At 40.9% G+C, this 20,443-nt stretch overlaps 1 long non-coding RNA gene across 2 annotated transcripts in view; it reads right to left on the bottom strand.

Moving 5' to 3' along the window:
• Positions 1-18,125, bottom strand: part of LOC125296280 — a 313,747-nt gene extending 295,622 nt beyond the window's left edge. Inside the window, exons 1-2 of one of the 2 annotated variants that reach the window (XR_007193726.1) lie at positions 18,020-18,125; positions 17,902-17,925 (exon numbers count right to left, since the gene is read on the bottom strand). This is a non-coding gene — a long non-coding RNA (uncharacterized LOC125296280). Of the gene's footprint in view, positions 1-17,901 lie in introns of both variants that reach the window. The other variant, XR_007193725.1, reaches the window with a different exon arrangement.
• Between the last annotated feature and the right edge of the window lie 2,318 nt (positions 18,126-20,443).

The following is a 20,443-nucleotide window of genomic DNA, read 5'->3' as shown; positions in this document are numbered from 1 at the left end:
ATGCAGTTTGAGGTACTTTTTTAGTCCACGGTACTGGACTTTGATGAGCATTTTGCCAACCCTGTTAAAACAAACAAAATCCATAATTATATAAACACAAGAACCACAATTGACTATCAGCAGTATATCAACTAACTTAACTAGCAAAGGACTTCCAAAATTCATTCTGACATCATTTACCATGTAGGCTACCAAATGTTTTAACCGCAGACAAATAGAAGTGTTTGTGTTCAAATATCTTAACATAATCGCTAAATAACACAAATAAAACCAACAGACACTTAACTAATATCAATACTATTACTGAGAATGGACAATGCACCTAACCTTAACCAACAACACTAACAGTTACCTTACACCACGTGTATGCTACAAATGCCTAAAAGAATGCCCTGGTGGTCTCGGCTAACGTTAGCTACGAGCAAAATATATATAACCCGAATTAAAAGCAAATAGTGTTCAGTTCAATCAAACGTCAATTAGTTGACAGACTGCTTTAATTAGTCAGTCAACAGATCCCTTTGTGCCAGACAAGCATTTGACACCACACTAGATCGCTTAGAACAGTGGAGTCCTGGCTAACTAATGTTAACCAGCATCGTTAGCATGTTAGCTATTCTCTCAGTGGCTATTAAAATTCCAACCATCTTTTCAAATTGGTTACAAAAGATTAAGGCGTCAAATTAGACTCAATAATATATTAATGTCAGTTTAGAGTGTCCCAAGTATTACAAATTATTATAAACTTGGCCATTTCAAATTGATAAGGTTATAATATAACCTACCGAAGTTAAGGTTAGCTTGCTGGTTAGTTTACCAACCTTCTGAGTAGCAGCTAGCTTCTACAGCTAACGTTAGCGACCTTGCTACTGTTAAGCTAACTTCACCAATATTTCCTAGTACGTCAAACACGTTGGTATGAAAATATATACCTGTGATGTGACATTACTTAATTGTATATTTGTAGTAGTTTTCATGCTAGCTTTCACAAGTAGCAGGAACAAAATACTTTACCTTTTACTATTCCATGCTGAACTTCAATGGCGTCCGTCTTTGAGGCATTCTTTTCAAAATCTCAACTGAAGGACGTTTTTCAGATGTTCAAAATATTTGAGGAAAAGGCTGCACATTTATCAGCGAGAAATTGTGCAACTTCCCACAATTCTTTTAGGGAACATTTTCTCTGAATATTTTTCTCGCAAATGTAGTTGATTTATTTGGGGGAAAACATAATAGTTGTTTTTTTAAGGCGACTGCTTCAAGAAATTAAGTCATACTTGATTTTTTGTGTGTAATTTCCTTGGCACCAGGATTCATTTTTTACAGTGTGGGCTTAGTTTGTAAAGCCAGTATGGCAGCTGTGTATAGCCTACTACACACATTCCGCCCCTTCCTGTATGCTTCCCAACAGACCTCTGAAGTTCGCCTACAAAAAGGAACCAAAACTGCCATCCTTGCCTATAAGGAGATCAGGGTGTTAATTTAACCTAACTACCTTAGGTCTGGGGTAGCAAAAGTTGCTGTCTTAACGTAGGCCTACCGAAAATCACAGTTAGCCTACCACTCGAAGGCAGAAAAAGTGTGTTGAGCAAAATGTCTGCATTTCAGACTTCTGCATCCCCGGGAGAGTGCAATAATTCTCTCCCCATGTTATTTTCCCATAGCAAAAATCGCAAGATAGGCTACCGGATCTCAGCTTTTTGAAGGCAAAATTCAGAGGTATATTCACTTGAATCGTCTATCCCATAAACTGTGTTACAAGATGGCCGCCGACAGTGTGTAGACATTATCTATAGCCATCTCTATGGCTCTAGTGTAGCCTACATATGCAGGACTGTTCAGTAGGTTATACCCACTTAAAAAGCATCACCATCTCAGTATACCAACTTAAAATAGACTAGGATACATTTGGGGTTGATCACAGTATAGCCTACCCACTACAGCTAACTACTAGCCTACATCACAGTAGCCTAGCCTATATCCAGCTACATACAGTATATCCACTAGCCTACTAGACTACACCACTGCTGCCGAGTGACTTGCCTAAAAGGACTGACTGTACACTAAAACTAATTAAAAGAAACGGTAGCCCAGTGCTATTATTTGTAACATCAACGCGAGCAGGTTAACACGATGACACAAAACATACAATGCTGCAAAACATAAAGTTGAGAACAGCAGCAGACAAAGACGAACGAGCAATGTAAATTACAAACTTGGCAGAATCGGAATATAACAAAGCCCTACAAGTGAAAGGACTAAAAGGAATTATCCGGAGTAAAATGCACTTTAGATCAATTTATGGATGATTGGGAGTACATACGTTGAGTTGACATCCAAATCATGTCATTCGGATGTGTTTTGAGAAAGTTCGATGTTACCGTTTTTAGTCAAAACTCGTTAGCCTGGAAGTGACATGGGCATGTCATTTCGCCGCTACAAAACGCTATTTTTATACCTCTTCTACAGTTCCAAACAACATTACACTTACGTAGTAGTGAGTAGAGGGTCCCTAAAGCCAAACCGAAGTATCCCGAGGTCTTTATGTGGTCGGATAGAGAGTCCAGAATGAATTTCATCAAGCCAGTACCTTTCCGGAAATGTTGCCATCTTTGCTGCCTCTTCAGGGGAAAGTCCGTAGGAGTCGATTGCTGAGTGTGGAGTAACAGACTCTGGAAATTCAAGTCGCCGTTTTTTTTTTTTAAACATAGTCCAGTCCATACAACTTCAGTTCAATTTCGAAAGAAATACTGGACTATGTTTAAAAATTTTTTTTTAAAAAAACGGCGACGAAATTGTGAATTTCCAGAGCGTGTTACTCCACACTCAATGCTATTCTCATTAATTTATTTGTGTAATTTGATGGTTTTACTGTAAAATTCACTATGATAGTTCATAGTAACACTGTCAACTTATGGATCTTTTACAGTTCAACCATGAAGTATTTATTAAGAGTTCTACCATGACCGCTTTTAATGTGTTCATGATAAGTGATAATGGATGACACTGTGTTCTTTAATCAAAAGTTTGTTTTTCTGTCATGTTGTTAAACTTTAGTCGATACAAGTAGCCTAACATGTGAGTAAGTAAACATAGCCTATTTGATGACCACATCAAACATGGCATAGGCTTAAAAGTAGCCTAGAGGTAGCACAGGAATGTGAAGGATATAAACAGAGGGAATTCATGTTTTATTTCATACAGTGTGGTATTATCCCAGAAATGTGATTTACTTTTGAAGTTGAAAATGTTTAGTTGAACTTTATAGTAAACCTCATAATTATGAAAACCTCAATCTATAAACAAATTGCAGTCAATCATCATCTTTCCTTAGTAACTGTAAACTTTAAAGTCCACATCAGACGTGCGACCATGAAGTTCATAGTAATGGGAGAGTTCATAGTCAAGTTATGATATATTCATGGTCGAACTGTAAAGGCAATGGTAGAACTATAACAAATTTAAGTTGTTTTACTGTGAAATTTTGCAGTTCATTTTTTTCCTGGGTTTAGTTGGAATGCAGCCTCAGCAGACACGAGAGGAGCAGAAAGACACCAACATAACATGAGGGATAGATGTATTTCTTCACAAAAAAAAAATATCAAATAATAATGGATTGAAAAGAGGTATTAATAAACCAGACATGCTAGAATAGAGACCAGTGTACTGACTGGAGTGTGTTACAGAATGGAGAGGACTTAGAGGAGGTCACACAGTGCACAACTGACTACCTGAACTTCTGTATGGACATTGTTGTTCCCACCAGAACTGTACGCTGCTTTCCCAACAACAAGCCTTGGATAATCAGCAATGTCAAGACCCTTCTTAACAGGAAAAAGATGGCGTTCAGAGAGGGGGACATGGCAGAGCTGAGGCGCGTGCAAGGGGAACTCAAATTCAAGTTGAAGGAAGCTAAGGAGGATTACAGTAAGAAGGTGGAACAGAAGCTGCAGGAAAACAACTTGAAGGAGACATGGGACTGCATGAAGGTTATCACTGGCCTAAAGAAGAACAGCAGCTCTGTGGAGGGGGACCTGGACAGGGCGAACCAGTTAAACCACTTCTACAACAGGTTTCTACAGGTTTCTAGGTTCTACAACACTCACCTTCATCATCACAGGCTATCATACCCCCACCATCACTGGATTTTGCACCCCTCCCCCACATGGCGATCACGAACAATGAGGTGACAACGACCTCAGTCAACAGCCATCAGACACACAGATCCCAGATGCTCCCCTCCCCTTACACCCCTCACCATTACAACAGATCAAGTGACAGTCCAACTAAAGAAATTGCACAGCAATAAAGCAGCAGGGCCTGACAGACTGTGTCCAAGGCTACTCAAGGCCTCAAAGCACTCAAGTGCTGCTGAACTGGGGGAGCCACTGAAGCACATCTTCAATTTGAGCCTACGCCTTGGACAAGTTCCAACACTGTGGAAGACATCATGTCTTACCCCTGTCCCTACTAAGCCACACCCTAGTGAGTTTAATGACTACAGACCTGTCGCTCTTACATCACATGTGATGAAGACAATGGAACGATTGGTCTTAGGTATGCTCAGACCCCAGGTACGCCATGCACTAGACCGTTACAGTTTCCATACCAGGAAAAAGTGGGCGTGGACGATGCCATCACTTATCTTCTACACAGGACACATTCCCACCTAGACAAGGGGAAAAGTGCTGTGAGAATGTTCATGTTCTTTGATTTCTCAAGTGCTTTTAACACCATCCAGCCCCTCAGATTTGGAGACAAGCTCTTGCAGATGGGTGTGGACGCTCACCTGGTAACCTGGATTACAGATTACCTGACCGAGCGACCACAGTTCGTCAGACTGAAGAACTGTCTCTCTGACACTGTGATCTGCAGCACCGGAACTGGGCTCTCTCCAGTCCTGTTCACCCTGTACACATCTGATTTCTGCTACAACACCGAGTCATGCCACATGCAGAAGTTTTCTGATGATACTGCAATTGTGGGGTGTATCAGGAACGGGCAGGAGGAGGAGCACAGGAGCCTGGTGGAGGACTTTGTGCAATGGTGCAAACTCAATCATCTTCAACTCAACACTTCAAAGACCAAGGAGATGATGGGGTCAATGTGGAGGTGGTTAGCACCTACAAGTATCTGGGTCTCCACCTGGACAATAAACATGGTCAGCCAACACTAATGCACTCTACAAGAAAGGGCAGAGCAGGCTGTACCTCCTGAGGAGGCTGTGGTCCTTCAATGTGTGCAGCAAGCTCCTCAGGATGTTCTACCAGTCTGTTGTTGCCAGCGTCCTCTTCTATGCAGTAGTATGCTGGGGAGGAAGCACAAGGAAGAAGGATGCGGGGCGAATTGACAGGCTGGTAAGCAGGGCTCTCAAGTTTTGAAGTTTGCAAGGAGTGAGACTTTGTTTCTCAGGGGGGAAGGGGCGTGGCATTGAGTGCCACGCCCCTTCCCCCCTGATCGAAGTACATGAAAGTCCTACGTCTGCTTGAACTACTCGTGGCGCCACGCCCCCTCCCCCCGATCAACAGAGACCCACCCTCCCCATGTCCCATAGACCCAGCTTCATGAGAGAGCACAAATTCCATTATTTCAAACACACTGTTTTATTTATTCTAGAACCCTATAGTAAATAATAATAAATAATAATAACATAAATTATAAAAATAATTTCACCCAAATGGGCCCTTTGAACAGCAGTGGCTCATTCTGCTCTATAAACAAACAGAAAACAACCAAATGAGAAAAAGCACATTTACCCCCAAAATGGTCCCTTGAACAGTGGTGGTTCTGTCCGTGTGTGTGTTTATGAGTGATGTTGTGTGTTGTAAGTGTTTGTGGCAGAATTTGATGCCTTGATGACTGATACTGGGGGCTCCCATTTAAAGCACTGTGGTTCAATGTCAGCCATTTTCACAGTCATGAGGCCATCCTTAAAAATATTCTTGTTTGCAGTAACAGCCAAAAAATAAAAAAAAATGGGTCGGTAGGTAGGTCAATGGGTAGGTTTTGGTCAGGATGATTACGTAGGTATGAATTTAAACAAATGTGCATATTGTGACGTAACTGACTGGGTCCTCAACCCGTGCCTTCAGGCGCATCACTCAATCTGATGCAGGTTATGTAGACCAGCCTTTCTCTAACTTCTTTGACCTGAGGCCCATATGGCAGACTTTGGGGTCATAGGGCTCATCTACACGTACCCAACCCCACTCCCTCCAAATCAAATTGTCATTATCACAATCATTATTATGCCTTTATTGTTATACATGCACTTTCACTTAAATGTTTTGTGACATGCACATCAGAGGACTGCTTTACTAATGTAAGATAGAATTAGTTTCATTGCTTTTGCATGGTTGCATGATGCTTGCATAAGAAAATAAATACTTCTCAAAACAGCAAGAATTATATGGGTGCTATTGTTTTGGGATGTTTCCCTCATGCAAGCATCATATATTTGGTAGGAAATGGAGAAAAAAATACATGTTTTTTAATGAAGTTTAATTTGAATGCCTGAATGTAAGGATTCAGGAAACACAATACCAGCTTTTTTGGCGAGCAGATAGGCGTAAATCACTGATCTGTTGATCTTTAACAGAGAAGGCTAGCTTTTGGCCATGTTATATTCAAATTTGACTATACAATACTCAGTGCTATACAGTGTATTATACAGTCTCTGCTCTGTTTCTATGGAAGTTCCAAAAATCAACGTTGTTCTATTAAGTGTCGTTAAACAATTAATAGCATTCAACAGGTTGAAACGGAGCTTTGATACCAACGTTATCGATTCGTTTCAGTTTCTCTCGCGCAGACGCCTGCATTGAATGAACGCTCATAGCCTACCACCACTTTATTGTATGGCTCCATGTTTAATGACATCGATAGCAGAAACGTTTGTTTTCTTTTTTTGTCTGCTGGAAACGAGAAATGCGGCCGCCATCTTGGACCGGTCATACTCCTCGTTGCGTTGCAGCAGAAGACACAAGATGCCAGTACTGTGCAGCATGTTCCTGCTCAAATCGACGAACCATCGCAAACAGGGCTCGGGGGATTTACTTTTCTCAAGTAAGATTTAACATTACCGTACTAATGGTTGTATTTTGTGAATAGAATATTACCAGAGAGTTGAGAAGGAGCAAGGATCTTTGATATTACTGTATGAGAATTGTAGCCAGCTAGCTAGGCTGTTTACTCGGTGTTCACCTGGCTATGAACTTAGACTTAATAAGTCATATTCCATAACACTGACTTAGATTACAACTGACACAAAAAGGCTATTGTAGAAATAAATCATACTAGATTTGGCTGGCGAATTTTACACAAGTGGCACAGACTGTAGCCTATATTATTGGGCAATCGCTAGCTGCTACTTGTAGCCTAAGCGTGTTGGTAGCTTCACTATTTTCTGAATAAAGTAACTTTTCAATAGCTTAACTTCTTTATTTATCAAGTGGCTTAGCCACACAAGCTACACTTTTCTTGTCATGTGTAATTGGCACAATTTAAAGTAGCTTCCTATGTAGAGAACTAGCCTACTGCTGTGTTTGTGTTAATAATACATTTGACTGGGTGGTAGTATTGTGTAGTGTTTTATTCATAGCAGAGTAACTGATAGTTTAGCTCACTACAATGTCTAAGTAGCTTGCCCAACACTGTATTATTCACATGTCATTTACCCTAACAAGAATAAGATGCCTCTCAAATTCCTTTATTCATTTTATTCATTTATTTATTTTATATCTCCCCAGAACAACTGCCTTGCTCAAGGAGACTGTGAATGAACTGAATAGTCTCCTCACATCCCTGGAACTGAGGAAGGTGCAGCTCTTCATTGCAGTATTGGAGGGCATCTGCTACACTGTGACTGAATATTTGATTTATGAGCTCCACCTTCATCACCTGCATTCACCACTCTGTGTCCCATTTCCGCATCGTCTGGTTGACTCGGTCCTCTTTTAGGGAGTTTACCCAGTTTCACTATGTACTGCTATCTTATTTGCCCACCTGCTGTCTGAAGCACTTTTTTCTTAGCCAAAGTGTACCCAAGCATACAAAATTACAAACATACAAAATTACATGCACCAGTTATCGAAATCATAGAACCAACTGCATGACAGTAACCTCTGTCTCACTGAGCCTGTGAAGACACTCCCCGATTCTTTACTGATTGCAATGAACGGGGCTGATCTTCGCAGTTTCTAAAATGTTTCTTAATTCTTATTTATTTAATCTCTTCATTGGGGCTGAAAGCTTTCTGTGAACTGTAAATAACAGATGCTGTTGATGAACCCATTGACACTGTACAAGTGACAAGTCACCTTTTTGTCTTGAATTGATGAAGTTACACTTACTATGCCAAACCAATGTCTGTTTTTTAAGGATCAGAAACAAACCTACAAACTTGCACTTTACAATATTTATGGAACTTGTCTAACAAATGCTGTTGATATTGAACCCAGTTACTCCATTTCCTTTACTTATGCCACACCAATGTCTGTTTATCAAACTTTATTTTTGATGGCACTGAACTGAAAATGTTAATGGAATTTTTCTGTCAATTCAACCCATTAAAACTTGTATCAAACCAGTTTCTGTCTATGCTGTCAAACATGGATTAGTTATGTTCCCAGTGTTTATATTGGATGTCATCACTTCACTGTAAAAAGTTTAACGTAAAATTTACAGCAACTTGCTGGCAGCAAATAACCAGCAAGTTGCTGTATTTCACTCTACAGTACACCTACTGTATATGAAATCACAGTACCTATGCCTGATACTGTAAATGCAAACTACAGTAGTACTACCAGTGCTGTAATGTATACAGTATTGAATTGTCTACCAGATTTTTAATCACAGTACTTATGGATCATACTGTAATTTAGTACAGTAGTAATACCAGTGCTGTAATATTATATACAGTAATTTTGGGAAATTCATATCCTGCTTTATCTACAGCCAGGATAAATTTGACTAGGCCTAGGTATGGTATAGGCTACACAAACTTGCATAAATAACCATTGACAACTTGTTATCAGTTTGAAAAGCAAGTACATTTATTCACTTTTTTCGTTTAGAAATTTTCATGTGCTGCATCCTAACGTTAGACCAACGGTTGCAGTCAGCCTGATTCACCACCAGTAGCAGAGTGAAGCAGCACCTAGCAGAAATAGAAGAAAAAAAAGATAAACAGTGTTAGATAACAATTTCAACTGAAACTGAAGGCTACTTACAAGTGAAACTTTTAGAATAATCATTTATATATATACTGTATGTTTTTGAGTTTACTGTCAAAATGCCAGGCTGAAGATGGTGTTAGCATAACTCAGTTTCGCCAAGGTATATTTAGCTGCTAACGTTAGCCAGCTGGGTGAGCTCATTGATGATGTTTGCTTGCAGCAACACGTAGATATATGTACTGATTACGATGAGTTAACGTTACATAAGTTAGCTGGTAGCAGCTAAACCCCACGCGTTAACGCTTAACCAGCAGCACATCATCTTCAGCCTAACATTGTGACAGTAACATACTAGGCCTAGCACTACTAGCGAATGTTTTATATAAATTATATGAATATAATAAACTGTAACTTACTGAGAACTAAGGTAGGCCTAATATAAATGAGACTGCCAAAACGTTAACGTAACATAAAACATTAACGTTAATGCCACCTTCACAGCAACAGCAACTATGATAGCTAGCCTAACGTTAGAAGCTACTTATCATACTTAGTTGATCCAACAAGCATGGATGAGTTTGTAAGTTAGACAGTACAACGTATACATAGACTGTACACATGCCCGAATTTAATGTAGTACAATTTCACAATGAAACATTAACGTTACATAAATAAATGCTTGCTTACCATTAAGGTGGAGCTGCTAACTTGTCAGAGTGCTGAACACCGTTGGTCTGACTGACTGAACTGTTGCTCAAAATGATCTCCCGCCGGACAGTTCAAACGTCATCGCTACGGTGCACGCTTCAATCACCACGCCAAAATTTCCCAGTAAAACCATATATCCATGACTTTTCAATATCTTTTCAAAATGATGATTTGGATGGAAAATCCAACATAATATCAATGTCACCTTGCTATCTGGGAGCTTAACTTTGTATTTATGTGCAAAAAGAAAACAGAAAACCCCCAACTGATTTTCCGCCATGTTTTTTCAAAATTTTCAAAAAGCTGACAAGTGAGGGAGGAGTCAGATTTATTACTGTGTTATGATTCGCAGCAAATTTTTATTACTGTAGTTTGACCATTTTTGACCATAATTCATAGCTTAAACTACAGCAACATACTGTATTCACAAATACAGTACACATTTTTCTCAAAAACAGCAGTGATGCTGTGAAAATCACAGAATCTTGTTACAGTGTTTATAATATATCATATATGAGAATATTCTATTACTATTAAGCCCACTATGAATATTAAAATACACACAACCATGTTTCCTGTATACAGCTTTTCTACTGGAAGGTTTACAACTTATTCTGTCAATTTACCCAAGTTTGTCACTAAACCACATAGGCCTACTTGGAATACCCCTCAGATGTCTGAATGGCACTGATCTCACTTAAATGTTTATAGAACCTTTCTGTGAATAATGCTGTTGATGGAACTTTTCTGTCAACTGTGAACTATATTTAACTCATTACACTTGTATCAAACTAGTTTTGTCTATGCTGTCAAACATGGATTATGTTCCCAGTTTTGATATCGGACGTCAGGTCACTTTATATCATATATCAGAATATTCTATTACTGTTAAACCCACTATGAATATTAAAATACGCTAAATCATGTGTCCTGTATCATAGCTACATGTATGACCTTTGCAGCAAAAAAAAACCGAAAACCGTGAGAATCTGTTCGGTATTCAGTGAGATATGATTAATTAAGTGCGCTGACAGCTCATCTCACAGGCCAAACAGATTACACTGAGTGGAGTGGATGACCGGTCCAAGATGGCGGCTCCAAATCTCGTCAGCGCTAGTAAGGAGTAGCGGTCGATGCGGCGTCTATGTATATTATGTCTATGGGTGAACCCGCCTCGTCGTCAGCCGAGCAGGCTCAGCTAAGCTATCTGTAACGTTAGGCCTACAAGATGGACTGGCACAGACGTTGCTGTAACATAATTTGCTGGTAAGTTTGATCTGCTAACGTGAAGTTCATGTATGTTTCTTAATGCCATGTTCAGACACTTTTAATTTTGTATGCTGAAAGGTATTCGGTGAATTGTTGAAAGAATCTGCAAACTCAACTCTTCATTCTCAATGAAGAGTTGAGTTTGCAGATTCTAGCTTCTAGGTAAAATAAACTAACGTTAGCTATCCCTCCCTTGCTGAAGTTACGGCCTTATTTCCTTCTTTTCAGGCTATTATCAAAACGTTAAATCCAGTTAGTGTCCGGTGTTTGGCATAACAATGCCAATATTAGTGTAGTTTGTCACTGAAGACCCATTTCAAATCGCACAATAGTACTACAGCATTGTACAATAACTGTACTTTTGTTGATTACAATAAGTAGTGTTGGTTTGCATTATTGTATTATCTTGTAAGATATATAGGTACTAATGAAAAGTTTACCTTTCTATTTTGGCAGTTCGCCATGGGGAGGAGGCGGCAAGGAGGTCCATGGGCTCTAACCTGGGACTAGAGGTCCAGATGAAGTGGTTTGGCTGGGGTGTGGTGATATTGAACCCATTGAGACTATACAGTACATTTCACTTTATGTCTATTGATGGACTGTTACACCTACCCTTTACTTATGCCAAACCCATTTCTGTTCTTTACATATCAGAAAGCAAACTTACTATTGATGGCACTGAACTTGCACTTGGAAATGTTTATGGAACTTTTCTGAACTGTGAATTACATTAAAACTCATGCCAAACCAATTTGCCTGTGCTTTCAAAAACATTTATACAAATCCGTCAGCTTCAGTCAGTAGGTTGAATTGAAGACCCAGATGCAGAAGTAAAGGTGATTTTTTACTTGTATATCTTGAGCATTACAGGTAACCACTGAATTTGTGAAACTAAAATAACAAAAACTAAAATGTTCTAAGCTAGTACATAGTCAATACATATTAGATCACTTTAAAGACACAGATGCAAATGCTGTAAATAAAGGTGAACAAAGTCCTTGAAATCAGAAGCTGCCACTGCTCAATGACTTCTGCCCCATCTGGTAGGATTTCAAAATGTTCCAGATCTGAAAACAGAAATATTGGTATATGTCACATCCTTGAACTTACTGTAAACTGTGAACAAGTGCTCACAAATTAAGCTAAAAAAATATTTTTTATGTGGCAATCATAGACTGAGGAGGCAATATATGACAACAACGAAGTAAGATTTGCAGACTCACTCCCAATATTTATAACTAGATGTACCGCATAGCGGTACAAAATATGACCGCCGCTCAGTCCTGTACATCCGTTCCGCGAAAATAAATCACACTTCAATTTGTCTGCATATTTTACTCCATCCCCACTCTTGAAACTTTTTTGTGTATGCTTGTTTGGCATGCCTGAGTGTGTGTGTCTTGGCTGCACAGAAAGTAGCCTACTGGTGCTGAAAAGGTGAATAGATTGTAGAATAGCCAAAGAAGATGTAGCATTGTTATAAAACCTTTAAAATCTCTAAACAATCACAAGTAGGGCAGTTCATCACAGTTCATCCATTGCAACTGGATTGATGAAAGGTCACTTACACCTGTAGGCTACATTGTATTTGGGAAAAGCAAAAGGTATCAGCATAATGTTATTTATTTATTTATTTTTAAACAAAAACATCTCTGTCAGTTCCATGCCGTTTTCAACAGCTATCAAAAACAAAGGTCATTTTTGGATGGATGGATTTTTTGTGAATGTTTTTCTTCTACATAAGATTTTAGTCATCTTTAGTTCATGTAATACTTTTATTGTCAATGCACAAATTAAGTAACAGTAGTCTGAAACGTTATTGTTAATGCACAAATTAAGTAACAGTAGCCTAGTCTGAAACGAAATGCTGTTTTACATCTAACCAGTGGTGCAAATAACTGACATGTCCAAATGGGCCTTGATGAAATGCGTTAAGCTAGACTGTTCATACATTTTAATGGGCCAAAGTTGAAGAGCTTTTGTCCGTTATTGTTAGTGCAAATATAGGCTGATTCATGTTCCCTTGCATTGTTTAACTGAGGTCCATGGCTAGTCTGGCTTTCATCAGACCAAGCTCAATCTTTTTAAGAAATCAAAAATAAATAGCGGGCAGATCAGGCTGGGTTCACCCAGCCTAGTCCATAGGCACCGATATTGTTTTAATTTTCGATTGAGATATACACGCTCTGGCTATTCTAAATGCAAAATGCATCAGGGAGTTATGACAAAACGGGTAACTAACAAACTAGATCCTAATAGAAAGCTGTTAGCTTCCCTAAGCTACAGGTAGGATTATAAGGTAGGCCTATTTACAACATAAATTGTCAATAGGCTATGCTGGCGACACAAATAAAATCTCCTTTGAAACCAATGGCTTACGCCTTTACAGTATCAAAGCGGACTTAAACTGTCATATCGTGGGCGAAAAGTTGAAATAACATTCACGCAGCTCCATGAGTCAAGGAAAGCGAATGAAGTAGCCACTTCTAAATGGGACCCACTACACAGTAGCTTAAGGTGTTTTGCTAAAGCAGCCATAATGAAATGAAGGTGTCATTGTTTGGATACTTCACACACACGTGCTTTTTAATTTCACAGACTACAACACATTGATTCCCCTCTCACACCCTGCACGCGCTTAAAACAAAATAAACAGGCGTCTCAGTCTCACGCATGTATAGGCAAAACTGTATCAGACCGGGTGAAACGTTGGTAAATCTTCCATTGCACAGAATGATTTTGTAGCACGCGTGCAATAAATGACAGTCGAAAGATACAAACAGTGCTGCTATACATTTGCTTGGTATAACCGCATTTATAGTTTTCTACAAATGCAATAAATCAAATGCCTCCATCACTCAACCAACGCTTAACGGTAACATTACCTAGGTCCTTATTGATAATACAAGATTAACGCATTCCTGCAGTAAAACCAAGCATGTCCGATAAACATCCTCAGATTTATTTCGGCTTCAAGAAGAAATGGGAATTACACTTCATGTGAACATCGTCCTATCCTTATTAGATGTTCGCTGCGGTAAATTACAGTCCTTGTATGAAGCGTCCATTGTTTTTTCCAACCCACTTTTAACTTCCAACAAAATTACGTCTCACTGCAACGATCAAACCATCTAGTGGACAAACGACTACTTCTCGCCAATACTGAAAATGCAGCCATGATGATGATGATGAATATTTATTTTGGCTTTCTTTTAATCGTACTGAATTTGTAATTATGTATCGGCCCCCCGGGGACGAAATGAAATTTTTCCGTAAAAGTCTAGTGGGGCTACATACCCACCAAATTTCATGTACCCCGGTGGTTCGGTGTCCTGGGTATCAATGACCAAAAATTCAGGGAGTAGATGACGGGAAAAATTCTTGAATTGTGTGCATGTGTGCGTGTACAAATTTATGTTTATGTGTGTGGGTGTGTGTGTGTGTGTATGTGCGTGCTTGTGTGTTTGCCTGCGTATGTGTGTTTGTGCATGTGCATGCATGCGTACATATGTCTACTGTGTGAGTATGTCATACGTATGATTACTGTAGATGTATGTGTGTGCGTGTGTATCTGTTTATGCACATGTGTGCACATGGAATGGGTTAACATGACCCCTGGAGGCAAACATACGGAAAAAATTGGTTATCCTAGGCCCTACAGTTCTCAAGATATTCACAGAGAACTGTGTCTGCCCTACCCTCCTTTCGGGGGTCCAGTCCAGCCGGGGGCTACAGATCAAAACGAAGAATGACGGTTCCATGCTATCCATGTGGGGGTACATGCCCACCAAGTTTTGTGTACCCCGTCTTTCAGTGTCCCGAATCCTTGTTGGTGTACGCCACTAAATGTACACATAAATTATTTTATTGTAAGGCCCCCATGAACGAAAGTACACAAAACTTGGCATGCATTCGGAGGGTGTCATAATGATCCTACACTTTTAATTTCGTGCAGTTTTGACCTTGTCAGCCAGAGATATTGTGATGAAAAAACACCTAATTTTTTGCTTTTAATTTTTTAACTAGGTGGCGCTATACTTGAAATAAGTGGTAATGGGATGGGTTGGCATGCCCCCTTAAGACCAACATACATAAAAAAGGTGGACCTCCTAGGCCCTACGGTTCTCGAGATATTCACAGAAAACTGTCTCCGGCCACCTACAGGCCAGTTGGTGTATAGTAACATAAATTAATTTATTGTGTGGCCCCCCATGAACGGAATTCCACAAAACTTGGCGTGCATACAGAGGGTGTCATAATGATCCTACACTTCCAATTTCGTGCAGTTTTGACTATGTTAGGTCACAGATACCTTCAATTACAACACCTCATTTTTACTTTTTTGTGTTTAACTAGGTGGCACTATACATGAAATGAGTGGTTATGGAATGGGTTGACATGGCCCCTTGAGATCAAAATAAAAAAAAAAAAAATGGTCCTCCTAAACCCTACGGTTTTCGAGATATTCACAGAAAACTGTGTCTGCCCTACCCTCCTTTTTAGGGGTCCAGTCCAGCGGGGGCTACAGATCAAAACGAAAAACGATGGTTCCATGCTATCCATGTGGGGGTACATGCCCACCAAGTTTTGTGTACCCGGTCTTTCAGTGTCCCGGAATCCTTGTTGGTGTATGCGTCACTAAATGTACACATAAATTATTTTATTGTAAGGCCCCCATGAACGAAAAGTACACAAAACTTGGCATGCATTCGGAGGGTGTCATAATGATCCTACACTTTTAATTTCGTGCAGTTTTGACCTTGTCAGCCAGAGATATTGTGATGAAAACACCTAATTTTTTTGCTTTTTAATTTTTTAACTAGGTGGCGCTATACTTGAAATAAGTGGTAATGGGATGGGTTGGCATGCCCCTTAAGACCAACATACATAAAAAGGTGGACCTCCTAGGCCCTACGGTTCTCGAGATATTCACAGAAAACTGTCTCCGGCCACCTACAGGCCAGTTGGTGTATAGTAACATAAATTCATTTATTGTGTGGCCCCCCATGAACGGAATTCCACAAAACTTGGCGTGCATACAGAGGGTGTCATAATGATCCTACACTTCCAATTTCGTGCAGTTTTGACTATGTTAGGTCACAGATACCTTCAATTACAACACCTCATTTTACTTTTTGTGTTTAACTAGGTGGCGCTATACATGAAATGAGTGGTTATGGAATGGGTTGACATGGCCCCTTGAGATCAACATACAAAAAAAAAAAATGGTCCTCCTAAACCCTACGGTTTTCGAGATATTCACAGAAAACTGTGTCTGCCCTACCCTCCTTTGGGGGGTCCAGTCCAGCTGGGGGCTACAGATCAAAACGAAAACGATGGTTCCATGCTATCCATGTGGGGTTACATGCCCACCAAGTTTCGTGTACCCCGGTCTTTCAGTGTCCCGGGGAATCATTGACGGAAATTTGGGCATGTGAAAAAAAAAAAAAAATCTGACTAAACCTATATGACCCCGGCTTAAGCTGCTTGGGGTCATCATAATGAACAACAAACTCACAGAACACTTAGCTGAATGGGGACAGGACACGCGTATTCAACTATTGCACATGCCCTGTTTATGCGGGCAATAAGCAAAAACAAATGTGGTGTATTTAAAGTAATGTAGAATAAATATTTCTTTTATTTTTGTGTTTTCAGTGAAACAGTGTAAGCTCATATCTACACCCTATTGAGGTAGTTATTAACAGTTAGGCCAAGGTCCAGTAGCCAGCCACTGGTGCCATATTGTTTAATTATGCAATCTGTATCCAACCAAAACCTGCTGATTTGAAGGCATAATACAACTACTTTCTGTGTGTGACTTATCAAAAGATGCTAATGATAAATTATTTTGATAGTTATTGCACAGATGTGCCCTGGACTGCTCAAAATAAAAGGCCACTCTAAATGTCTGAAATGCATTCATGTTTGTTCAGTATATGGTAACGATGTCTGGAATATACAACCAGTAGGTTGCTCCAATTAAATGTATGAAAAATGTCAAAGTACCATGGAATCAGTGCTGAAGTCATGCTTCTGAGTGTCGACTGCACAGGCGAGGAATTGAAGTTAGAGTCCAGAGCCCTCCAGCACCCAGCCTGTCTGGATTACCTACAGGGAAACTTTGCATAGACAAGAAGTGTTCGTTCAAATTTGTGTTTAACAAATAAATGGCATCAATAAGAGTTTCAAACGTCAGTTATAACTATCGCTTGTTATCACAGCTCCATGTTCAAAGTATGCGGTCAATGGTTCATAGCGGTTCACAATTTTGCCTCAGCTAGCCGACAACAAGCCTTTTAACGTTAATGCTTCGGCTGAAGTTTTTTTTTTTTTTTATCTTAAACGTGACAACCCAAGGACTGTATAAATTGTCAATGGACTAGCTCTAAGCATTCCAACAGAGCGTATTTACAAAAGTTTTTTTTGACGAGAACATGCTTTGTTGCCACAGTATGTTTGTGAACTAATGTTAACTTTAGAGCTGTCTGTTCATTGACTCACACCTGGCTAGTATGACCAACGTTAAGCTAACTCATAAAGGGAGCACAATGGTTTTCACTAAAGTTAACTTTATTCAAGTTAACTAAATGTATGTGTGTGCTTCTGCCATTCGGTCATCATTTTCGACATTAACTTATTTGAGGCGATATGACGCTAACGTAGCCTAACGTTAGTGCCCACTCGATGCTAAATAATGCTAACATCTAGTGCTACGTGAAATAGTAGTGGAATGAATGTCACTTACCTGAAAAAACTGGAACGAAGTCTTCTGAAAGTGTCGGTTAGTAGGCTTCAATTAATAGCTTAGCAAACCATTTTATGTCAGCCTTTTGAATAAAGATGTTCAGAAAGGATGTGGTAACTTTGTGTATAATCATGGCTGAGACGTCAAAGTTTCAGGGTTTCCACTTTCCACTCAGCTGGCAACGTCTGCTGCTGTATGCCTCGACGTCAGCCGTCAATCAAGCCGACCACGCCCTTAATTATTCAAAGTCAGTCAAAGTCAGCTTTATTGTCAATTTCTTCACATGTTCCAGACATACAAAGAGATCGAACTTACGTTTCTCACTAACCCACGGTGAAGACAAGACATATTTTACCAATTTAAGTCCACAGACAAACATAACATTCAAGTAAACAAAAAAGTAAGTAAATAAGTAAATAAGAGGGCACATATAATAATGAAAAAATAAGAGCAGCAAAATTTGGTTGAAATTGTGCATAGACAGTCAATAAAATACTAGTGCAAAGTCAGGCCAATAAAAGGCTTGGGTAGTTCTGTTTGACCTAAGTAATAAAGAAAGTGGCATAGTGGTGCAAGTTGTTGAAGTGTGCAGAAGTGTTGTGTTTTCAGGACAACAACACCAAGTTGTAAAGTGTACAAGTGTGCAAGGGTTCAAGTGTGCAAGTGGAGTAGTGCAGGCGGCCATTGTGGGTCCAATGTCCAGGATGTTATGTAGCTGAGGGTGGAGGGGGGAGAGGAGGGAGAGAGTTCAGCATCCTTACAGCTTGGTGTATGAAGCTGTTGGTGAGTCTGGTAGTCTTGGAGCCGCAGGCTTCTGTACCTCTTCCCAGAGGGCAGTAGATCAAACAGATTGTGAGCGGGGGGTGACTTGCATCACTCACAATTTTGGTCGCCTTGGCGGGTGAGGTGGGTGGTGTAAATGTCCTTCAGGGAGGGGAGTGAAGCACCAATGATCCTTCCAGCTGTGTTCACTATGCGCTGCAGGGCTTTCCTGTTGTATTCAGTGCAGCTTCCACCCCCACACAGCGATACAGCTGGAGAGGATGCTCTCAATGGTGCCTCGGTAGAATGTGGTCATGATGGCTGGTGGAGCACTTGCTCGCCTGAGTTTCCGCCCAGGAAGTACAGGCGGCGCTGAGCTCTCTTCGCCAGTGATGCAGTGTTGGTGGTCCAGGAGAGGTCTTCACTGATGCACCCCCAGGAATTTGGTGCTGCTCGCTCTCTCCACCACAGCACCGTCGATGGTCAGTGGCAGGTGTTGGGTGTGACCTCTCCGAAGTCAACAACAATCTCTTTGGTCTTGCTGGCGCTCAGCAGGAGGTTGTTGTCCCTGCACCACGTGGTCAGATGGTCGACCTCCAACCTGTATTGAGTCTCATTAAGCCCTTGGTGATGAGACCCACCAGAGTTGTGGGCTCGCCAGCAAATTTCACTATGTGATTGTTGCTGTAGGTTGCAGTGCAGTCATGCGTCAGCAGGGTGAAGAGCAGCGGACTGAGCACGCAGCCTTGGGGGGCCCCTGTGCTCAGTGTGATGCTGCTTGAGGTATTGTTGCCAACACGCATTACTTGGGGCCTCTGACAGAGGAAGTCCAGTAGCCAGTTGCAGAGGTAGGTACTGAGTCCCAGTTTGTCAAGTTTGCAGATGAGTTGTTGTGGTATTATGGTGTTGAATGCAGAACTGAAGTCTATAAACAGCAATCTCACATATGAGTCTCTTTTTTCCAGGTGGGTGAGGGCTGGGTGGAGGGCAGAGCAGATTGCATCCTCTGTAGACCGCTTGGCTCGGTATGCAAACTGGAAGGGGTCCAGGGTGGGGGGGGAGAATGGCTTTGATATGTGACATGACAAGCCGCTCAAAGCACTTCATGATGATGGGTGTCAGTGCCACAGGGCAGTAGTCATTGAAGCAGGATGGAGCAGTTTTCTTCGACACAGGTATGATGGTGGCAGCTTTGAAACATGATGGGACGATGGCTTGCTTCAGGGAAGTGTTAAAGATGTCTGTGAAGACATCCTTAAGCTCCCTCGCGCAGTCCTTCAGCGCCGACCTGGGATGTTGTCTGGACCTGTTGCCTTCACGGTGTTGATAGCAGCAAGTGTCCTCTTCACGCTGTCGGCAGAGAGGCACAGGGGCTGCTCAGTAGGGGATGGGTCTTCTGTGGGCAGGTGCTGTTTTGTGCTTCAAAGCGAGCAAAGAAGCGGTTCAGGTTGTTGAGCAGAGGGATGTTGCTCTCACAGCTCTGTGGCGCGGGCTTGTAGTCCGTGAGGGCCTGAATGCCCTGCCATAGGCTTTGTGCGTTCCTGCTGTCTTTGAAGTGGGTGGTTATCTTGTGAGTGTATTCCTTTTTTGCTTCCTTGATGCCACGGGACAGGTTGGCTCTCGCTGTTTTCATGCCAGCTTCATCCCCAGCTCTGTAGGCTTTGTCTCTGGCCCTCAGCAGCCTGAGGACATCCCCTGTCAGCCATGGCTTCCAGTTAGCCCGAGTGATGATGTCTTTTGTGTGGGTCACATCATCGATGCACTTGTTGATGTAAGAGGT

This window comes from Alosa alosa, chromosome 6 (genome assembly GCF_017589495.1).
Source record: "Alosa alosa isolate M-15738 ecotype Scorff River chromosome 6, AALO_Geno_1.1, whole genome shotgun sequence".
In the NCBI taxonomy this organism is placed as follows: Eukaryota; Metazoa; Chordata; class Actinopteri; order Clupeiformes; family Clupeidae; genus Alosa; species Alosa alosa.
Note: the sequence above shows the minus strand (reverse complement) of the source record. Positions and strands in the feature narration are given on the sequence as shown.